Here is a 19,998-nt window from a genome sequence, read left to right on the forward strand (position 1 = left end):
CAGACCCCAATCCTCCCTAGGAGTTCAAGGTGATGCTACTGACTGTATGTCCCTCCTTGCCCCATCCAGTATGAAGATGAGTTCACTTTTAACCTAAAGAATGCCTACAGGATGTAAGCACCCCCCAGGAAGGTGCAATGGAGAAGCTGCCAGGGTCCATGGTACCAGCCTTTCCAGGTAGAAGTATCTCCATCACCACCTTCCTTTTCACATAGCCGGCCTTCACCACAGGCCAACAGGTCCTAGACCAGCTGCTCACGAGGTGAGCGTCCCCAGCCTCTTTGGCACAGTAGTGGTTCTGCCCACTGCCGACTGTATGTTTTGGGAATGTCACCATATGTATCGGAGCCTTAGTTTGCTCCTCTAAAAAGTGGATGGTAAAGGATAAACTTCAAAGGGTTCTTGTGGGCATTAATGGATCACCCATGGCAGGTGCTCACCTGGTACCTAGCTCTCAGAAAGGGCTTCCAGTCACACTATGGTTATTCATCTTTTTTTCCCCAGTTTTACTGAGATGTAATTGCCATACAGGACTGTTTAAATTTAAGGTCCACACCATAATGATCTGACTTACATACATCATGAAAAGACTACCAAAGTTTAGTGAACATCTATCACCCGATACAGATACAAAATATACAGATCCTCATCCTTATTTATCTTATAACTAGAAGTTCCTACTTTTTGATTGCCTCCATCCAATTTCCCCTCCCCAACCCTCACCTCTGGTAACCACAAACCTAATCTCTTCTTCTATAAGTTTGTTCATTTGTTTTTGAAGTATAAATGGCCTACCATACTATGTTAGTTCCTGTTACACAATGTAGTGATTTGGCATTTTTACACATTTCAAAATTATCACAAGCCTATTAAGATCTGTCACCATACAAAGATATTACATAGTTATTGACTTTATTCCCCACACTGTACATTTCATACCCGTGACTCATTTATTTTGCAACTGGAAGTCTGTACCTCTTAACTGCCCTCACCTACTTCTCCCTCCACTTTTCTCCCCTCTGGCAACGACATACTTGTCCTCTGTATCTGTGACTCTGTTTCTGTTTTGTATGTTTTCTTATTTGTTTTGTTTTTTAGACTCCACATATAAGTGAAACCCCCTAGGTCCATCCATGTTTATGGTTGTCCATCTTTATTTTTTCTCCCTCCCCCATTAAAACACATCCGCCTCACCCCTCAATAACCTCTGGCCCTTCTCAGTGTGGAAAAGCACGTGGAAAGCACCCCGTTTTTCCATTTGTCAAGGAGACTGAGATTTCTTCTAGCTGATCTGATCCTTGTCCTTGGTGTTGCCAGATGAGGGATCTCTGGAAGCAGCAGAGGGGCCCCAGGACCACCCAGATATCTGGGATGCTTGTGCTTGGAGATCATTCATTCAAAAATGCAGATCAAGCACCTACTACATGCAGCCAGTTTTTGAGATACTTAACATAACTCAGTGAATGAAGCAGACACAATCCCCGGGCCTCAATACTAGACAGAGAGTTGGACCTGCACACTAGATACCATACACAGCTCCTGTCCACGTACATCACATGTGATGCCATCATAGGCTTCTACACATCTGGAGGCATCTTCCTATTTTCTGATGAGGATGATGAACCACAGGACTTACTGAAACAGTGAGTGGCCTCTGGGTGTGGAAGGAGGGCCTCTTGCCTCTACAGAACAGGGTGGGACAGTACAAGAGGGTTGGGACCGGCAAAACGCTAGATCTCACACATCTTTTGATTCCCATGGAAAAGCGAGGCCTTGTGGCTTCCACTCCAGGAGGAAAGTAGTGAAAAAGAACTGTGGGTAAGGTCCCAGGACCCTGGGGACAAGACCGGAGGCTGGGCTGTACCATCCCCTGGAAACTTATCAATCTGTGGATGTGTGGACCTACTTCTCCCTACCTTCTCCAGCCCTCATCCTGGTGCCAGAGAACCTGAACTGACTGCTCTGGAAGTGACCAGAAGGAGGGTCTGGAAGAGCTAGGTACAGGATGGTTTCGGGGTGGGCAGGAGTCAGGAACCATATAGCCTGGAATGTGCCAAAAGCCAGCCCTGAGAGGCGACTAGAGGAAGTTTGGTGTTCTGGCAGGGGACGGGAGGGAGATTTGGAGGAGGCTACTAAGGGTCCCAGCTGCTCCATGTGGGAGTCTAGGTTGGGCCAGGAGACTGAGGGTGAGGGCTATCAGTGGAGGGTCCATTGCAGCACCTGAGAGGGGGCGCTCATTACCAACCCCACCCTGATGGCAGAGGACTGCATCCCCTTCCTCAACACATTCCTGTTACCTGCTGCAGCTGAACACTGTGATGGAGGATTATCTGGAGGTGAGTGAGCCTGGGCGTGGGGTGGGGGGGATCCTGTGGTTAGAAAGGAGGGAGTCCCTTCCTGCCTAAGGTCTGAGTCGCCCCGTTTGTCATCAGAGAAAGTTGAGTTAGAAGGTCTCTGGCCTCAGTTCCCCTGTTGCCCCATCTCTGGAGCCCAGAGCCAAGCCCAGGTCCAACTCCTGCTTCTGGGCGTGTGTGTCCCCTGCTGGGCCCTGGCAGTAGTGCGGTATGAGAAGGGGTGTGGATGGGGGCTAGTTATGGACTCAGAGGTCTGTTTCTGACAGACTTTGGCTGTCTGCCTTCCAAAGCAAGGTGATCAACTTTCTGAAAAGGAGAGAGGTGAGCAGCTGTGGTCTCACTGTAGGGAGGTGTAGAAATCAGGGGTCCCAATGGGCAGGACCCTCTCTGGCTCTAACCCTTGGATCTTACACTTGTTGGGAGAGTTTGATACACAAAACAGGAAAGAGCCATCCCATTAATGGGTGGGGGTAGGGGCTGCATCAAGGACAGCTTCCTGGAGGAGGAGCTATTTAAACCCAGTTGGGACATGAGGCAGGGCCTGGATGGAAGTGGAGGCAAGGAGGGTCTCCATGTGAGGAAAGACAGAGGACCAGCCCCCTGTCCCACTCCTCACCCCCAGGAGGTCCCCACAGTTCCCCCACCCAGGCCTTATCTGTGAGTCCTCAGGTGGTAGTTTTGACTGAAGACGCACTGCATGCAGGAAAGGCAAACCTACATCTAGAGTAAGTGCCTCTCCCAGAAGGAACAAAACATTGCTCCTTCAATGGCCAAATTTATCCAATGTAATCACCTGCCACCCAGGGCTGATCATCCCAGGGAGTGGTGATATCTCAACCCTTGCTGAGAACCATCTGAAGACCACCAGAACAGCTCTTCTACAACTAAGGCTGTAAAGAAAGAGCCACAGGGAGTCTGAGAGGAGGGGCAGAGAAGCAATTTAGTCAAGACCCACAGCCACTGCCATTACATGTGCCTGTGCACACTTAGGAAGGAGGTGAACCAGCTTGGCCGGGGCCTGCCATGGGTCAGGGCAGAGACTGCCACTGCCAGCATGTGCCCACTTATGAGCACTTGGCAAGGAGAAGAGCAAGTTCAGTAGTGTGGGTCAAATGCCTGCAGCCCCAACCCAGCCTCTAACCAAGGCGAGTAAACCAGGGAAAAACTGGAACCAGCTCACAAGTGCAACCCCAAGCCCTTGGGCACTGGACATGCCCCCAACCAAGGTAGAGTCTGCCATCACCTCCCTCAGAGCTTCTGTTCCAGCAGCATGGGCACTGGCCTCAACCCCAATAGGGCAGTGACTACCATTCAGCCTAGGGGAAGTCTCAGCTTTCAAATGGCTTCTGCTGTAGCCCCTCCAACTCAAACCCTACCAAATTCCCACCAAGGCAGCGGCTGCCATCGCACCCCAGGGAAGTCGTGGTCCAGGATGACTTCAGATCCAGCTGTCTCACCAAAGCCACTAGGCACATGCAGAACACACAGGGACACTCTCACAAAAGGACATACCATCAAGACCGCGATAAGTAACTGTTTCACCTAATTTCTTAGAAACAAAGAGGGAAAGTTAAACAAAATAAGAAAACAGAACATGTTGCAAATGAAAGATAAAACCCCTGAAAAAAATTCCTAATGAAACAGAGATAATTCACCTGATAAAGAATTCAAAGGAATAGTAATAAAAATGCTAACCTAACTTGGGAAAAGAATAGATGAACATAATCAGCACTTCAACAAAGAACTAGAAAATATAAAAAAGAACCAGTCAGAGATGAAGAATTCAATAACTGAAATGAAAAATACACTCGAAGGAATCAACAATAGATTAGGCAATACAGAAGAATGCGTAGCGATTGGGAGATAGAAAAGTGGAAATCACCTAATCAAAACAGCAAAAAGAAAAACAAATCGTTAAAAATGAGGATAGGTTAAGGAACATTTGGGACAACTTCAAGTATACTAACATTCTCATTACAGGGGTCCCAGAAGAAAGAGAGAGAAAGAAGGGGACCAAAAATGTATTTGATGAAATTATGGCTGAAAACTTCACTAACCTGAAGGAGGAAACAAATATCTAGGTTCAGGAAGCACAAACAGACCCAAACAAGATGAACCCAGAGACTCACACCAAGACACGTCATAATTAAAATAGCAAAAGTTAGAAATGAAGAACTTTAAAGGCAGCAAGAGAAAAATAATCACATAAAAGGGCATGCCCATAAGGCTATCACCTGATTTTTTTAGCAGAAAATTTGCAGCCCAAAAGGGAGTGGCATGATATATTTAAATTACTGAAAGGAAAAAACCTACAACCTAGGATACTCTTCCCAGCAAGGTAATCATTCAGAATTGAAGGACAGATAAAGAGTTCCCCAGACAAGCAAAAACTGAATTAATGACTACTAACCCAACCTTACAAGAAATGTTCAAAGTTCTCCTTTAAGAGAAAAAGAAAAGGCTACAACAAGAAATAAGAAAATGGAGGTAGGGAAAAAGTCATTGGTAAAGGCAAATATATAGAAAAGCAGTGCATCAACAATTTAAATAAGCTAGTACAAAGGTTAAAATAGAGAACTCTTTAAGTCAACTATAACTACAATAGACAGTAAAGAGATAGGCATGAATATATAAAATATGACATCAAAACATAAAACGTGGGGGAGGAGTAAAAATGCAGATCTTTTAGAATGGATTTGAACTCAAATAATTATCAGTTTAAAACAAGTAGTACAATTATAGGTCAATACACGTGAACTCCGTGGTAGCCACAAATCAAAAACCTACAACAGATGCACAAAAATTAGAGAGAAAGGGATACAAACATTAACACTAAAGAAAATCATCAAACCACAAGGGAACAGACTAAAAGAAGAAAAAAAATAGAACTACAAAATAAATAAAAAACAAGTAACAAAATGGCAACCATTACATACCAATCAATAATCACTTTAAATGTCAATGAACTAAATGCCCCAACCAAAACATGTAAGGTACCTAACTAGATAAAAAGGCAAGATCTATCTATATACTGCCTACAAGAGACCAACTTCAGAGCTAAAGACACACACAAACTGAAAGTAAGAGGATGGAAAAAGATATCCATGCAAATGGAAGTGAAAAGAAACCCAGGAGAGCAACACTCATATAACACAAAGTAGACTTTAAAAAAAAGTCTATATGAAAAAATGAGGAAGGGCATTATATAATGATAACTGGGTCAATACAAGAAGAGAATATAACATGTTAAATACACATGCACCTAATATAAGAGCACCTAAATATATAGAGCAAATATTAAAAACATAAAGAGAGAAACTGCCAGGAATACGGTAATAGTAGGAGATGTAACACTCCACTTACATCAATGGATAGACCATCCAGACAGAAAATCAATAGGAGACAGAGACCTTAAATGACACTTTAGACCAGATGAACTTAATAGATATTTATAGGACATTCCATACAAAAAGAACAGAATACACATTCTTTTTCAGTGCACACGGAACGTTCTCCAGGATAGATGACATGCTAGGCCACAAAACATTACTCAGTAAATTTAAGAGGACATAATTTATATCAAGCATCTTTTCTGACCACAACAGTATGAAGTTAGAAATCAATTACAGGAAGAAAAATAGAAAAAACACAAATGCATGGAGACTAAACAACACGCTATTTTTAAAAAATGTATCAACAGATAAACCAAAGAGGAAATCAGAAAATCCCTAAGACAAATGAAAGTAAAAACACAACTTTCCAAAATCTATGGAACATTGCAAAAGCAATTCTAAGGGGGAAGTGTATAGCAATATAGATCTACCTAAAGAAACAAGAAAAATATCAAATAAACAACCATCAAAAGGAATTAGAAAAAGAAAAACAAACAAAGCCCAAAGTCAGCAGAAGAAAGAAAATAATAAAGATCAGAGTGAAATAAATAGAAACCAAAAAAACAAAAAACCCTAGAAATATCAATGAAAACAAGAGCTACTTTTTGAAAAGATAAACTAAATTGATAAGTCTTTATCCTGGTTCATTAAGAAAAAAAGAGAGAGGACCCAAATAAACAAAATTAGAAATGAAAGAGGAAAAGTTAAAACTGGTATCACAGAAATGCAAACAATCATAACAGAATACTACAGTTATATGCCAACATATTGGACAACTTAGAAGAAATTGAAACATACAAGCTTCCAAGATTGAATCAGCAAGAAATAGATAACCTGAACAGACTGATTACTAGTACTGAAATTGAATCAGTAATCAAAAAACTCCCAAAAAACAGAAGTTCAGGACCACATGTCTTCAAAGGGAAATTCTACCACATATAAAGAAGAATTAATACCTATCCTTCTCAAACTATTTCAAAAATCTGAAGAGAAGGCAACACTCCTAAAATCATTCTATGAGGCCAATATTACCCTGATGCCAAAGCCAGACAATGACACTGCAAAAAAGAAAATCCCAGGCCAACATCTCTGATGAATATAGATAAAATACTCAACAAAATATTAGCAAGCCAAATTCAATACATAAAAAGCATCATACACCATAATCAAATAGGACATATCCCAGGATGCAAAGATGGTTCAATATCTGCAAATCAATCAATGTGATGATACAGCACATTAACAAAACAAAGAATAAAAATCACATGATCATCTCAAAAGATTCAGAAAAAGCATTTGACAAAATTTAACAGCCATTCATGATAAAAAAAACTCTCAACAAAGTTGGTACAGACAGAACAGATCTCAACATAATAAAGGCCATTTACGACATACCCATAGCTAACATCACACTGAACCATGAAAAGCTGAAAGATCCGGAACAAGACAAGGATATCCACTCTCACCATTTATATTTAACATTGAATTGGATGTCCTAGCCACAGCAATCAGACAAGAAAAAGAAATAAAAGGCATCCCAATTGGAAGGGCAGAGCAAAACTGTCACTATTTGCAGATGACATGATACTATTATACATACAGAAAACTCTAAAGTCTCCATTAAAAGACTATTAGAAGTAAAAAATGAATCAGTAAAGTTGTAGAATACAAGATTAGTATACAGATATCTGCTGTTTTTCTATATGCTAATAATAAAGTATTAGAAAGAAAAAGTAAGAGAACAATCCCCTTTATAATTGAATCAAAAGAATGAGATACCTTGGGACTTCCCTGGTGGTACAGTGGTAAAGAATCCACCTTCCAATGCAGCAGATGCGGGTTTGATCCCTGGTCAAGGAACTAAGATCCCACATGCTGTGGGGCAACTAAGCCCATGTGCCACAACTACGTTGAGCTTGCATGCCTCAACGAGACAGCCCACATGCCTCAAAACTACAGAGCCCAAATGCACTGGAGCCCACGTGCCACAACTAGAGAGAGAAAACCTGCATGCCACAACTAGAGAGAAGCCCAAGCGCTGCAACTAGAGGGAAGCCCAAGCGCCGCAACAAAGAGACTGTGTACTGTAACGAAAGATCCTGCATGCCTCAACGAATATCCCATGTGCCACAACTAAGACCCAATGCAGTCAAAATAAATAAATAAATAAGATACCTAAGAGTAAATTTAACCAAGGCGGTGAAAGGCACATACTCTTAAAACCGTAACACACTGATGAATAAGACTGAAGATGATTCACGTAAATGTAAAGATATCCCATGTTCATCAACTGGAAGTATTAATATTGTTAAAATGTCCACACTACCCAAAGCAATCTACAGATTTAATGCAATCTCTATCAAAATATTCATGACATTTTCCACAGAACTAGAACAAATAATCCTAAAATTTGTATGGAACCACAAAAACCCCAAATGGCCAAAATAATCTTGAGTAAAAAGAACAAAGCTTGAGGTATTATGCTCCCTGACTTCAGACTATACTACAAAGTTACAGCAATCAAAAGAGCATGGTACTGGCACAAAAAAAAAGACATATAGACCAATGGAAAAACATAAAGAGACCAGAAATAAACCCATGCACATGTGGTCAATTAATCTACGATGAAGGAGGCAAGAATATACAATGGGGAAGACAGTCTCTTTAATAAGTGGTGTTCAGAAAACTGGACAACTACATGTAAACTAATAAAATTAAAACAATTTTTCAAACCATATACAAAAGTAAACTCAAAATGGACTAAAGACCTAAATGTATAAAACTCCTAGAAGAAAGCATAGGAAGCACACTCTTTGGCATAGGTCTTAGCTATATACTTTTGGATCTATCTCCTCAGGCAAGGAAAGCAAAAGCAAAAAATAAATAAATGGGACCTAATCAAACTTAAAAGCTTCTGCACAGTGAAGAAAACCATCAACAAAAGGAAAATACAACCTACTGAATGGGAGAAAATATTTGTAAATGATATATGTAATAAGAGACTAATAATCAAAATAGAGAAAGAACTCATACAACTCAATATCAAAAAAAAATCCAATTAAAAATGGGCAGGAGACCTGAACAGACATTGTTCCAAAGAAGACATACAGATAATATATAAAAATATCAGATCACTATGCTGTACACCTGAAGCTAAAATAATAAGTCAACTATACTTTGATTTAAAGACAAAAAGAAAAGGAAAGAAAGAACCAGGCTTGTGAAGATCTGAGGAAGAATGTTCTAAGTACCCAAGCACAGGAATGAGTTTGTCAGTCACTGCGGTCAGAGGGAAGGCCTGAGCAACTGGAGTGATGAGCAAAGGGGGAGAGAGGCAGAAGCAAGGTCAGGGAACCAAAAGAGGCCACTCTTCAGAAGGCCTGATAAGCCAAGTAGTTTGAATCTTTTTTAGGGCCAAACAGAAACCTCTGGAGAGCTCCTTCCATTCAGAAGAGTAATGTTAGAGTTCTCATAGCACAAGAATAGCTCAGCACTGAGGCTCCTGGTCCCATTTTGGCTGCCATCAGAGCATCAGATGATGGGATATTGAGGTAAGAAGAGTAAGTACTGAGATAAATTATAATTAAATGGTAATTATAGTACTGAGGTTCTAATTGGAAAGTCATAATAATCCAAACCCTACAGAAGCAACACTCAAGCTGGGGCACTATAGATTTATCTGGATGAGCAATTATTTTTCAAAGACACTTGGACACTACAGTATACATTTTTGCTCTGCCATAATGAATGACATTTAAACAAAACTGAAGATGGAACAGAAAAGACTGTTTACAAGAGGTGGTCCAGGCACCAGGAGGCTCTGATAAACAGAACACCCTTTACTTAGGTTACATATAGCTTAATATAGAGTATAATATTGAGTGCAATATTCGGTATATTCAATAATACTCTAATACTGAATATAGCTTAATTATATACAGTTTAATATTGAGCTATATATACCAGACCGTATAAAAAATGTGATCACTTTTCTCTAGAAGCTAATATTTAATATTGAGAAGACCAAAGATATCCTACGGTAGGTAAAGCACATAAAACTGTACATCTACTCTTACAGTAAGTAGCTAACAAATGTTCAAATGAATAAATGAATGCTTAGATTTCAATCACTTGTCATTCAATAAAAATATGCTATTTAATTGAGATTATCTGATTTACAAGTTAGTTTGAATAACATCTCAATTTTTTTTAATTTATTTATTTATGTTTACTTTTGACTGTGTTGGGTCTTTGTTGCTGCGTATGGGGGCTACTCTTTGTCGCAGTGTGCAGGCTTCTCACTGTGGTGGCTTCTCGTGGAGCACGGGCTCTAGGTGCGTGGGCTTCAGTAGTTATGGCATGCAGGCTTCAGCAGTTGTGGCTCAGGGGCTCTAGAGTGCACAGTCAGTAGTTGTGGCACATGGGCTTAGTTGCTCCATGGCATGTGGGATCTTCCCGGAACAGGGCTTGAAACTGTGGCCCCTGCACTGGCAGGCAGATTCCTAACCACTGCACCACCAGGGAAGCCCCTACATCTCCATTTTTATGACAGAATTTAAGTCTATCTGATATAAGGGATGCTTGGTATTTTATTATACTTTATTGATAAAGAAAAAAATTTTTAAATGAGGCTTTAACATTAGCAATTCCATTCTAATATATTGGGAATTATCATAGGTATAGTCAATTTGGGGCATAAATTTTATTTCCATAAAGACAACTTGGGGGGAGTAAAAGTATTTTGATAAAAGCTATCATAAAGTACACTTTTCTTAAATTAGCATTCACAGAAGAGGTAAATCACAGGAAAATGCTTTAAAAAACTATCTAAGGATAGTCCTTGTGGATAACCAAAAACATTAAAAACAGATAACTGACCTAAGCACATGATAATATCAATCAAGTACTATGGCAAGCAGGCAGTATACGTGGTTATTTTTCACACACTGCCTTCTCCTTTCTTTTCATGAGGTATAAATTACAACCAGTGAACTGCACATATCTTAAGAATATAGTCCAATGGGGTTTAAAATATGTGTACACCCTATACACAGCACCCATACTACAGAAACTTCCCTCTAGGCCTTTCCCAATCAATCTCTTCACCTTCTGCTTGAGGCAATCATCACCATAGCTTAGTATCATCAGTTTTAAAAATTCATTGATAATCAAACACCTACAGCCCTCCGCTCTACCAGCTGAGCTACAAAAATAAACTCAAAGTGGATTAAAGACCTAAATGTAAGGCCAGACACTCTCAAACTCTTAGAGGAAAACATAGGCAGAACACTCTATGACATAAATCACAGCAAGATCCTTTTTGACCCACCTCCTAGAGAAATGGAAATAAAAACAAAAATAAACAAATGGGACCTAATGAAACTTCAAAGTTTTTGCACAGCAAAGGAAACCATAAACAAGACCAAAAGACAACCCTCAGAATGGGAGAAAATATTTGCAAATGAAGCAACTGACAAAGGATTAATCTCCAAAATTTACAAGCAGTTCATGCAGCTCAATAACAAAAAACAAACAACCCAATCCAAAAACGGGCAGAAGACCTAAATAGACATTTCTCCAAAGAAGATATACAGATTGCCAACAAACACATGAAAGAATGCTCAACATCATTAATCATTAGAGAAATGCAAATCAAAACTACAATGCGATATCATCTCACAATGGTCAGAATGGCCATCATCAAAAAATCTAGAAACAATATATGCTGGAGAGGGTGTGGAGAAAAGGGAACCCTCTTGCACTGTTGGTGGGAATGTAAATTGATACAGCCACTATGGAGAACAGTATGGAGGTTCCTTAAAAAAAACTACAAATAGAACTACCATATGACCCAGCAATCCCACTACTGGGCATATACCCTGAGAAAACCATAATTCAAAAAGAGTCATGTACCAAAATGTTCATTGCAGCTCTATTTACAACAGCCAGGACATAGAAGCAACCTAAGTGTCCATCAACAGATGAATGGATAAAGAAGATGTGGCATATATATACAATGGAATATTACTCAGCCATAAAAAGAAACAAAATTGAGTTATTTGTAGTGAAGTGGATGGACCTAGAGTCTGTCATACAGAGTGAAGTAAGTCAGAAAGAGAAAAACAAATACTGTATGCTAACACATATATATGGAATCTAAGAAAAAAAAAAAAAGGGTCATGGAAATCCTAGGGGTAAGACGGGAATAAAGACACAGACCTACTGAAGCATGGACTTGAGGATATGGGGAGGGGGAAGGGTAAGCTGTGACAAAGTGAGAGAGTGGCATGGACATATATACACTACCAAATGTAAAATAGATAGCTAGTGGGAAGCAGCCGCATAGCACAGGGAGATCAGGTCAGTGCTTTGTGACCACCTAGAGGGGTGGGATAGGGAGGGTGGGAGGGAGGGAGACGCAAGAGGGAAGAGATATGGGAACATATGTATATGTATATCTGATTCACTGTTATATAGCAGAAACTAACACACCACTGTAAAGCAATTATACTCCAATGAAGATGTTAAAAAAAAAAAAGAAATGAAGAGTGGGAAAGACTTCTGATGCAATGGAGACTTAATAAAGATTTGATTTTGAATCAATAAAAAAATTCATTGAATAGAATTATATTACTACTTAGCAATAAAAAAAGAATGAACTAATTATAGATACAACATGGATGAACCTCCAAATCACTAAGCTGGGTGAAAGAAAAACCATACACAAAAGTAGTATATAATGCATCATTCCATTTATATAAAATTCCAAAAAAATCCAACTAACCCTTGCTGACAGAACTCAGAGCACTGGTTGTCTGGGGACCAGGGAGAGGATAAGCAAGAGGAATTACAAATGAGCATAAGTAAATGTGGGAGGTATATTCATATGTCAAAACTTACCAAATTGTACACTTTAAATATGTGTAGTTGATTTTTTTCAACTATATCTCAGTAAAGCTTAAAATCATAACTCAAACGGCATATCAGTTTGCTGGATAAGAAAAATTTACTTTGCAAGTCACACAGAGCTTACGTATTCAATAAGTAATTAAGCTTTCAAAATGTGTTTTAACTTAGAAAAGGTTTCACCATTTTTCCTCCAAATATTTTTCTCTAATGCAATTTTTCTTCCATTCCATGAATCCAATTCCATGTGTGTTCAATACCAATGTTGTCCTACAATAAAGAGGTCAATACTGCTCTTTTTATTTTTTTTCACTCTGGGCTTTTGTTTGGTTTATTTCTATTGATTTGCAAGTTCACTGATCTTTTCTCATTGTCCAGTCTGTTGTTATGACCTCATTTCATCTCATTTTTCAAATTTCCATTTGACCCCTTTTTAGTTTCCATTTTTCTATTATGAACCTCTATCTGTTCATCCATTATATCCATCTTTACCTTAAAGCTTTGAAAATATTTATAATACTGTCTTAAATTCTTTTTGAACAGAAGGCTCCAGTTAAATCTTCTTTCGGTTCAAATTATAAAACAATTGTATGTGTCATTTAAATAAGGGAGTAGACTTCCTTATTTAATGTTTTATTTACTTTCAACGTACAGCTCAAAGCACAAACACTGTTCACTTTAAACCCAAACCCTTTCCTTCCCCTGTTTATTCAATATTTTGGACACATATTATGACATATGCACTGGACCTAAATTCAAGAGTTCTGTGAAAACCATATCATTGGAAGAAGGAATTCATTGATCTACTGTATTTTTCAAGGGCTTCAGCCTCATATTTGGTTATATGTTACTAACTGATCCACTAAAATAAGATGGCAAAAAACCCAGCTCTATTTTTGGAAACACAATTTTCCTCATTATTTTTTTACAAGTTGTATGCACCTATTGTCTTCTGTTATTAAGAAACGAACAAAATAATGTCTTAGTCCAGATTTGTTTTTAAGCGATGCTTCACTTTATACTTTTTGTTGAGGTATAAATCACAAAAAATAAAATGCGTATGTCTTAATAATACAGTTCAATGATTTTGACAATGACTGGGTAACAACCACTGAAATTAATATACAGAACATTTCTATCACTCCCAAAATTTCCCTCATTCCCCCTTTCCAGTTAGTCTGCTTTCCCCAGACGTAACCAGTTTCTCATTTGTACTAACATGGTATAGAACTGCCTGTTCTTGGAACTTATATAAAATGAAGTCATATATAAGTACTCTTTTGCGTCTAGATTCATTCACTCAGATACTATTTTTAAGATTTATCCATGTCGTTTCATCAATCAAAAGTTCATTCTTTTTAACTGTTAAGTATTCCATTGTATAAATATACTACAATTTCTTTACCCATTTTCGTATTGATGGGCCTCTTGGATTGTTTTCAAACTTTGGCTATTACTTTGTACAGACCTGCTATGAATATTCTCTTATACACATTTTCATAGACATATGTTTTCATTTCTCTTGGCTTAATACCTAGAAATGGAATTTCTGTGTCATAGATGTACTCACTTTATATATCTTTTTCCACTCCTCAAACTGAATTTATTTGTGTTTTTAGATATTATAAAATGTATCCTGTAAACAACATGTAGCTAGGTCTTGCTTTTTATCCAGTCTTGTAATTTCCTTCTCTCTAATGGAGCATTTAGTCCACTTACATTTAATGGAATTACGGTTTTGTTCAGATCAGTTTAATTCTACTACCTTGGTATTTGTTTTCTATCTGTCCCATCTGTTATGTGTTCTATTGTTCATTTATTTCTATTGTCTTCTGTGCTTACAGAATAATTTTTATCCAATTTTATCTATGTAATTGATTTTTTAGCAATACTTCTTTGTGTGCGTCCACCTATGTGTTGTAATGGTTACCCTATAGATAGTAATACACACACTTAACTTACCAGTCTCAATTCATAAGATATTAAAGAACAATACAATAACTATACAATGGTATAATTTCACTTAATCCCCACTCAATTCCTTGTATATTAGCCATACGTTTTAATTCAACATATTCTATAAACCCCATACCCATTATTACTGTTTTGTGCTTTAAACAGTCAAGAGTCTTTTAAAGAACTTCAGCAATGTCATGAGCCTAAAACGACTAAAATTAGACTTCAAGGGCATCAAGACAGCCAGAACCTAAAAGGCCAAGATTATAGAGAGAAGAGTTCAAAGAACTGAGCCCAATAGTCTAAGCCGTTTTTCCTCTTGAGGCACTTGCCAGTTTGTAAGTAGTATAGGCTGAGAAGCACAGAAGCGGCACAGAAACTAGCTGCTATGAGTTCGAGAAACTATGCAGGATTTTTCTGTTTCATGGCTCTGCGGAGATTTTAAAAATGGGATTAAAGAACCACCAAAAGGATGGGGTTCTGATAAAACCCCCAGGTATTCAATTGGACACCACAAGGGCTACAGTCTATGCTGAGGTTAAGCCAGAAATAGACCAGCCTTACAGACTTGAACCCAGCTGTGAATCAGCTCATCCTGTTTGAATTAAAGTAATCCACGCCAACTCTAATTGCCTGCCAGAAGCTAAAGAAATCCCCTTTAGAGAAAGATAACATTTCAAGAATCCCTGTAATTTTTACACATAATTTTAGTAATTCAATAAAGACTTTACCAGGTATACAAAATAAAAAATAAGGGGGTGGGGGAGGCGATAGAAACTGATGCACAGGTGATCCAGATACTGGTTTTCAGAAAAAGATTTTAAATGACTGTAAAATGGACGACAAGACAGAGAAATCAACTAGAAAACTAGAATTTATATCAAAAGAATAAAATGGAACTCCTAAAACAAAAAATAATATCAGAAATCAAGGATGCAATGGAGACCACCTCACATCCGACAGAATAGGTAAAATTAAAGCAACGTACTCACAACAGGCAGTGGTGACGGCGGTTCCTGCAGTCGCTGTGAGCTGCGGGTCTCTCCGAGGGCAGCGAGGGCAGCGAGGGCAGCGAGGGCAGCGAGGGCAGCGAGGGCAGCGAGGGCAGCTCTGGGCGCGCGGCTCGCGCGGTTGCGACCCTTTGGATACTGCCCAGCTACGCAGCGGCCTAGACCTCGGCCTGGCTGAGGGCTCCGCGCGGCGAAAAGGCAGCCGCTTGAGCTTGGAGGCGTTTCCGCCCAGCCCGCACATGCGCACCTTCCTGGATGCGCAGAAAGCCAACCTCCCAGGCTTCCACACGCAGGGCTAGGAGTTTGAATGCACCGAGATCGCCTTCCCCAGCCAGACACAGACGCGCCTCCCAAGGTGGCAGCACTAGAGGTCGGGTCCGTGTAGAAGCTGCAGCCGGACAGGTGGACTCGCAGGTGGGCTGACCCGTGCGCATCCTGCAGAACCAGGCGAGAATGAGAACGTGGGCAAGACCAGCCAGTTGGCCAAGTTTAACTTCAAAGAAGATGAAGACGATACTTGTTAGAGGAAGGGTGTCTCATACATGCCTGCAGCTACTGGGGAATACCCGATCCCGACTGCATGGTTTACTGTGATACCAGCAAGAGTGGTTCAGTAGATCACGGAAATGCTTCTGGCAGCCACATTCTAAGTCACCTCTGAGGGCAAAATGCAAAGAGATGACTCTGCACAAGGATGGGCCCCGGGGGAGACGGTTCTGGAGTGTTATGACTGTGTCAGCAGCAAGGCCTTCCTCCTTGGCATCATTCTTACCAAAGCCACCTGGGTCATGGGGCAACTGTGCAGCCAGCCCTAAGCCACTCAGAGCAGCCTCAAGAAAACCAGATGAGAGAGTTCACAGTGGAAACCCCGGATCCAGGACCACTACTTCCTGTCCTGGCTGATCACAATCCCTTCTGAGCAGGGACAGCTGTGGGCTCACAGATCACCAGGGAGTAGATGAGCCAGCTGGAGTAGCTCTGCAAGGAAAATCCTTCCACCACCTTGGAGGACCTGGAGAAGCCAGGGGTGGAGACAGGGCCCCAGCATATCATCCCCAGGTAGGAGGACTCTTACCAGTACCAGAACATATTTGGCCCTCTGGTCAAGCTGGAGACCAACTACTCTAAGAAACTGAAAGAGTCCCAGAGTCAAGGTAACATCACTGTCAGGTGGCACCTGGGCCTTAACAAGAAGAGAATTGCCTACTTCACTTTGCCCAAGACTGACTTTGATAATCAGGCTTTAGTAATAATTTGGTTAGGAGACATGCAGCTCATGCAGGGGAACAAGATTTGTCTGTGGTACAAAGGGGACCCGGTGCCCCTGTGGAAAGGGATCGGCCACGTCATCAAGGCTCCTGATAATTATGGCAATGAGATCGCCATTGAGCTGCAGAGTGGTTGTGGGCGTACCTTGGAGGTAACTCATAACTTCCAGGTGGATTTCATGTGGAAGTCAGCCTCGTTAGACAGAATGCAGAGTGTTGAAAACATCTGCTGTGGAGGAGAGCTCCGTGTTGGGCTACATCTACCGTAAACTGCTAGGCGTGATCAGAGAGTGCCAGCTGCCCAAGTACTTCACAGCACAAGAGTTCCAAGACCTCCACCACACTCAGGTTGGCTTTCTGAGGATGGTGCTGTAGAGCCCACTGAGCTGGATCCAGGGACCACTAGGCACAGGGAAGATGTGACCTCAGCCACCATCATCTACCATCTGGCTCAGTGGGCCCGTGCTACTCTGTGCCCCAACTAACATAGCCAAGGATCAGCTGACCAAGAAGATCCACTGACCAGGCTGAAAGTCACGCAGCTCTGCGCCAGTGTCCTCGGCTCCCCATTGTGCATCCTGGCCCTGCACCAGCAGATCAGGAACGCAGGTAGCATGCCAGAGCTCCAGAAGCTGCAGTTGCTGAAGGACAAGACCTGGGAGCTGTCCTCTGCAGACCAGAAGCGGTACTTGGCCCTGAAGCAGACTCCTGAGAGGGAACTGCTTGTGAACACAGATGTCACCTGCTGTACATGTGGGTGACCGAAGCTTGCCAAGATGCAGTTTCACAGGGAGCCAGGCCACTGAGCCCTGGAGTGCATGGTCCCTGTGTCCTCAGAGCCAAGCAGCTGATCCTTGTGGATGACCGCTGCCAGCTGGGCCTCATGGTGATATGCAAGAAGGCAGCCAAGGCTGGGCTGTCCCAGTCACTCCTTGAGTACCTGGTGGTGCTGGGCACCTTTCCCATCTGCATCATCCGCCTCCAGGTCCAGGATCAGAGGTACCCTGCACTCAGCGCCTTCCTGTCCAACATCTTCTGCAAGGACCCTTGTCAGAACAGCAGCAGGTCATGTGAAGATGCTCTGTGCGACCCAGGGCCAGGAGATCATCAGGTCAGGTACCTCCTACCTAACAGGCCAGAAGCTGCAAACATAGAAAAGATCACCACAAAGCTAATGAAGACAGCTGCCAAGCGGGACCAGATTGCCATCATCGTGTCCGTCATCATGTCCTATGAGGGCCAATGCTCTTACCAGCGCAGTACATGCAGCTCAGTAACTCCCTGCACACCAAGCCCTACCAAGAGGTGGCGAATGGCAGCGTGGATGTATTTCAGGGGCTCAGGAACAATTTTATCATCTTCTGCATGTGGGCAGGTAAGCACCAAAGCATTGGATTTTTAACCAACCCCAGGCACTTAATGTGGCCCTGACCAAAGCACATTATGGGCAACCCAGGGGCCCTGTCCATGCAGCTGCTCTGGAACCACCTGCTGAACTACAACCAACTGCTGGGGGCGGGGCCACTGAACAATCTGCAGGAGAGCCTCATGCGGCTCAGCAAGCCCAGGAAGCTAGTCATCACCATCAACCTTGGAGCCCGCTTCATGACAACATCCGTGTGTGACCCCGGAAAGCCATTATCCCGGGATCAATCTATGATCAGAGCAGCCAGGGCCAGCCTTTGAACATGTGCTTCCAGACCCATGACCAGATCAGCATGATCAGTGCCTACCCCAGCCTCCACAGTCCCCATCGCCTCCAACCTGGTCATGCCACCCATGCAGCCACCGGGGTATTTTGGACAAGCTAACAGGCCACCCACAGGTGGGGTACCCCAAAAGGCAAGACTGGTCATGGGGGATTCTAGAAGAACAGCTTTGGGCCTCCTGGGCCAGCCAGAGGAATCTCCTCAACAGCCAGGCATGTGCCATCAAATCTGTCTCACAGGGTGCCCTGCGGACAGGCTGCATCTCCAGGTGCACCTTCCAGGTGAGTCAGGCCCACCTCTCCCAGCCCAAGCTGTTGTAAGACAGTTGTCTTGGCAGCATGACACTGTCACAAGACTCCATATACTCCATGTACCAGGGGCAGCAAGCATAGCAGCCCAGCAGAGTGATGGGGCTGGCCCAGTACTAGAAGGTGGTCTCCTCCACTAGCATCTTATTCTGGGTTAAAAAAGTAAAAATAGGGCTTCCCTGGTGGCGCGGTGGTTGAGAGTCCGCCTGCCGATGCAGGGGACATGGGTTCGTGCCCCGGTCCGGGAAAATCCCACATGCCGCGGAGCCGCTGGGCCCGTGAGCCATGGCCGCTGAGCCTGCGCCTCCGGAGCCTGTGCTCGGCAACGGGAGAGGCCACGGCAGTGAGAGGCCCGCGTACCGCAAACAAACGAGAAAGTAAAAATAAATGTATACCTGTTTTCCACTGCTGAAACTGAAGCATCATTTTGAGCAACACGAGAGGGAGAGGAACACCCAAGGGAGAGAGGAGCTTAAGTCAGAGCAAGTGCCCAATGCCGGTGCTTGGTGGGGAGGAGGAGGGGGAATGAGAGGTGGGCTCCACCACGGAAGACCACCCACCATCAAGCTTCACCATCCCTGCTGCCAACAAGGCCCAGCGCCCACAATGTCCACACCTGGGTCTGCCACCAGGCCAGAGCGAGGAAGACCCTCATCTCAGAGGAGCCTTTTTCCCTGTTCTGTTCTTTTTGTCTTTTAGTTAAAGGGGAACTACGTTTAGCAGGAAAAAAACTTCGCACTCTGTGCCCAGTCAGGGCTCCGGGCAGTTGACAGCTGTGCTAGGCTGAGCCCCTTCGAGGTGTGCTGTCCACACCAGCTCTGAAACTGCGGAGGGCATGCTGCCTGTGTTCTAAGAGGGTTTTCCTGTAAAGAAATACATGTTTGGAAGGTTTCTGGTTGCTTTTTAAAGATTCTTTAAAAGAAGTACTGAAATAAAGACTTTCCTGAGTTTGTCTCCCAAATCTGAGTGGTGGACCTGGGTGATGTGAGTAGCTTCCAGAAACAAAGTTTAAACAAACCAATACAACTAGAGACTAGGATCAACACCTGTGATGCAATTGCAAGAAGGGTTTTTGTTTGAAGTTTTAGCTTCCAG

The 19,998-nt window shown here is 42.2% G+C and overlaps 1 pseudogene; it reads left to right on the forward strand.

Annotated features, from left to right (window-relative positions):
- Positions 1–3,466: 3,466 nt before the first annotated feature.
- On the forward strand, positions 3,467–19,623 carry LOC136120228 (regulator of nonsense transcripts 1 pseudogene; annotated as a pseudogene).
- The last annotated feature ends 375 nt before the right edge of the window (positions 19,624–19,998 follow it).

The sequence above is a fragment of the Phocoena phocoena genome, chromosome 3, assembly GCF_963924675.1.
Source record: "Phocoena phocoena chromosome 3, mPhoPho1.1, whole genome shotgun sequence".
Classification (NCBI taxonomy): domain Eukaryota; kingdom Metazoa; phylum Chordata; class Mammalia; order Artiodactyla; family Phocoenidae; genus Phocoena; species Phocoena phocoena.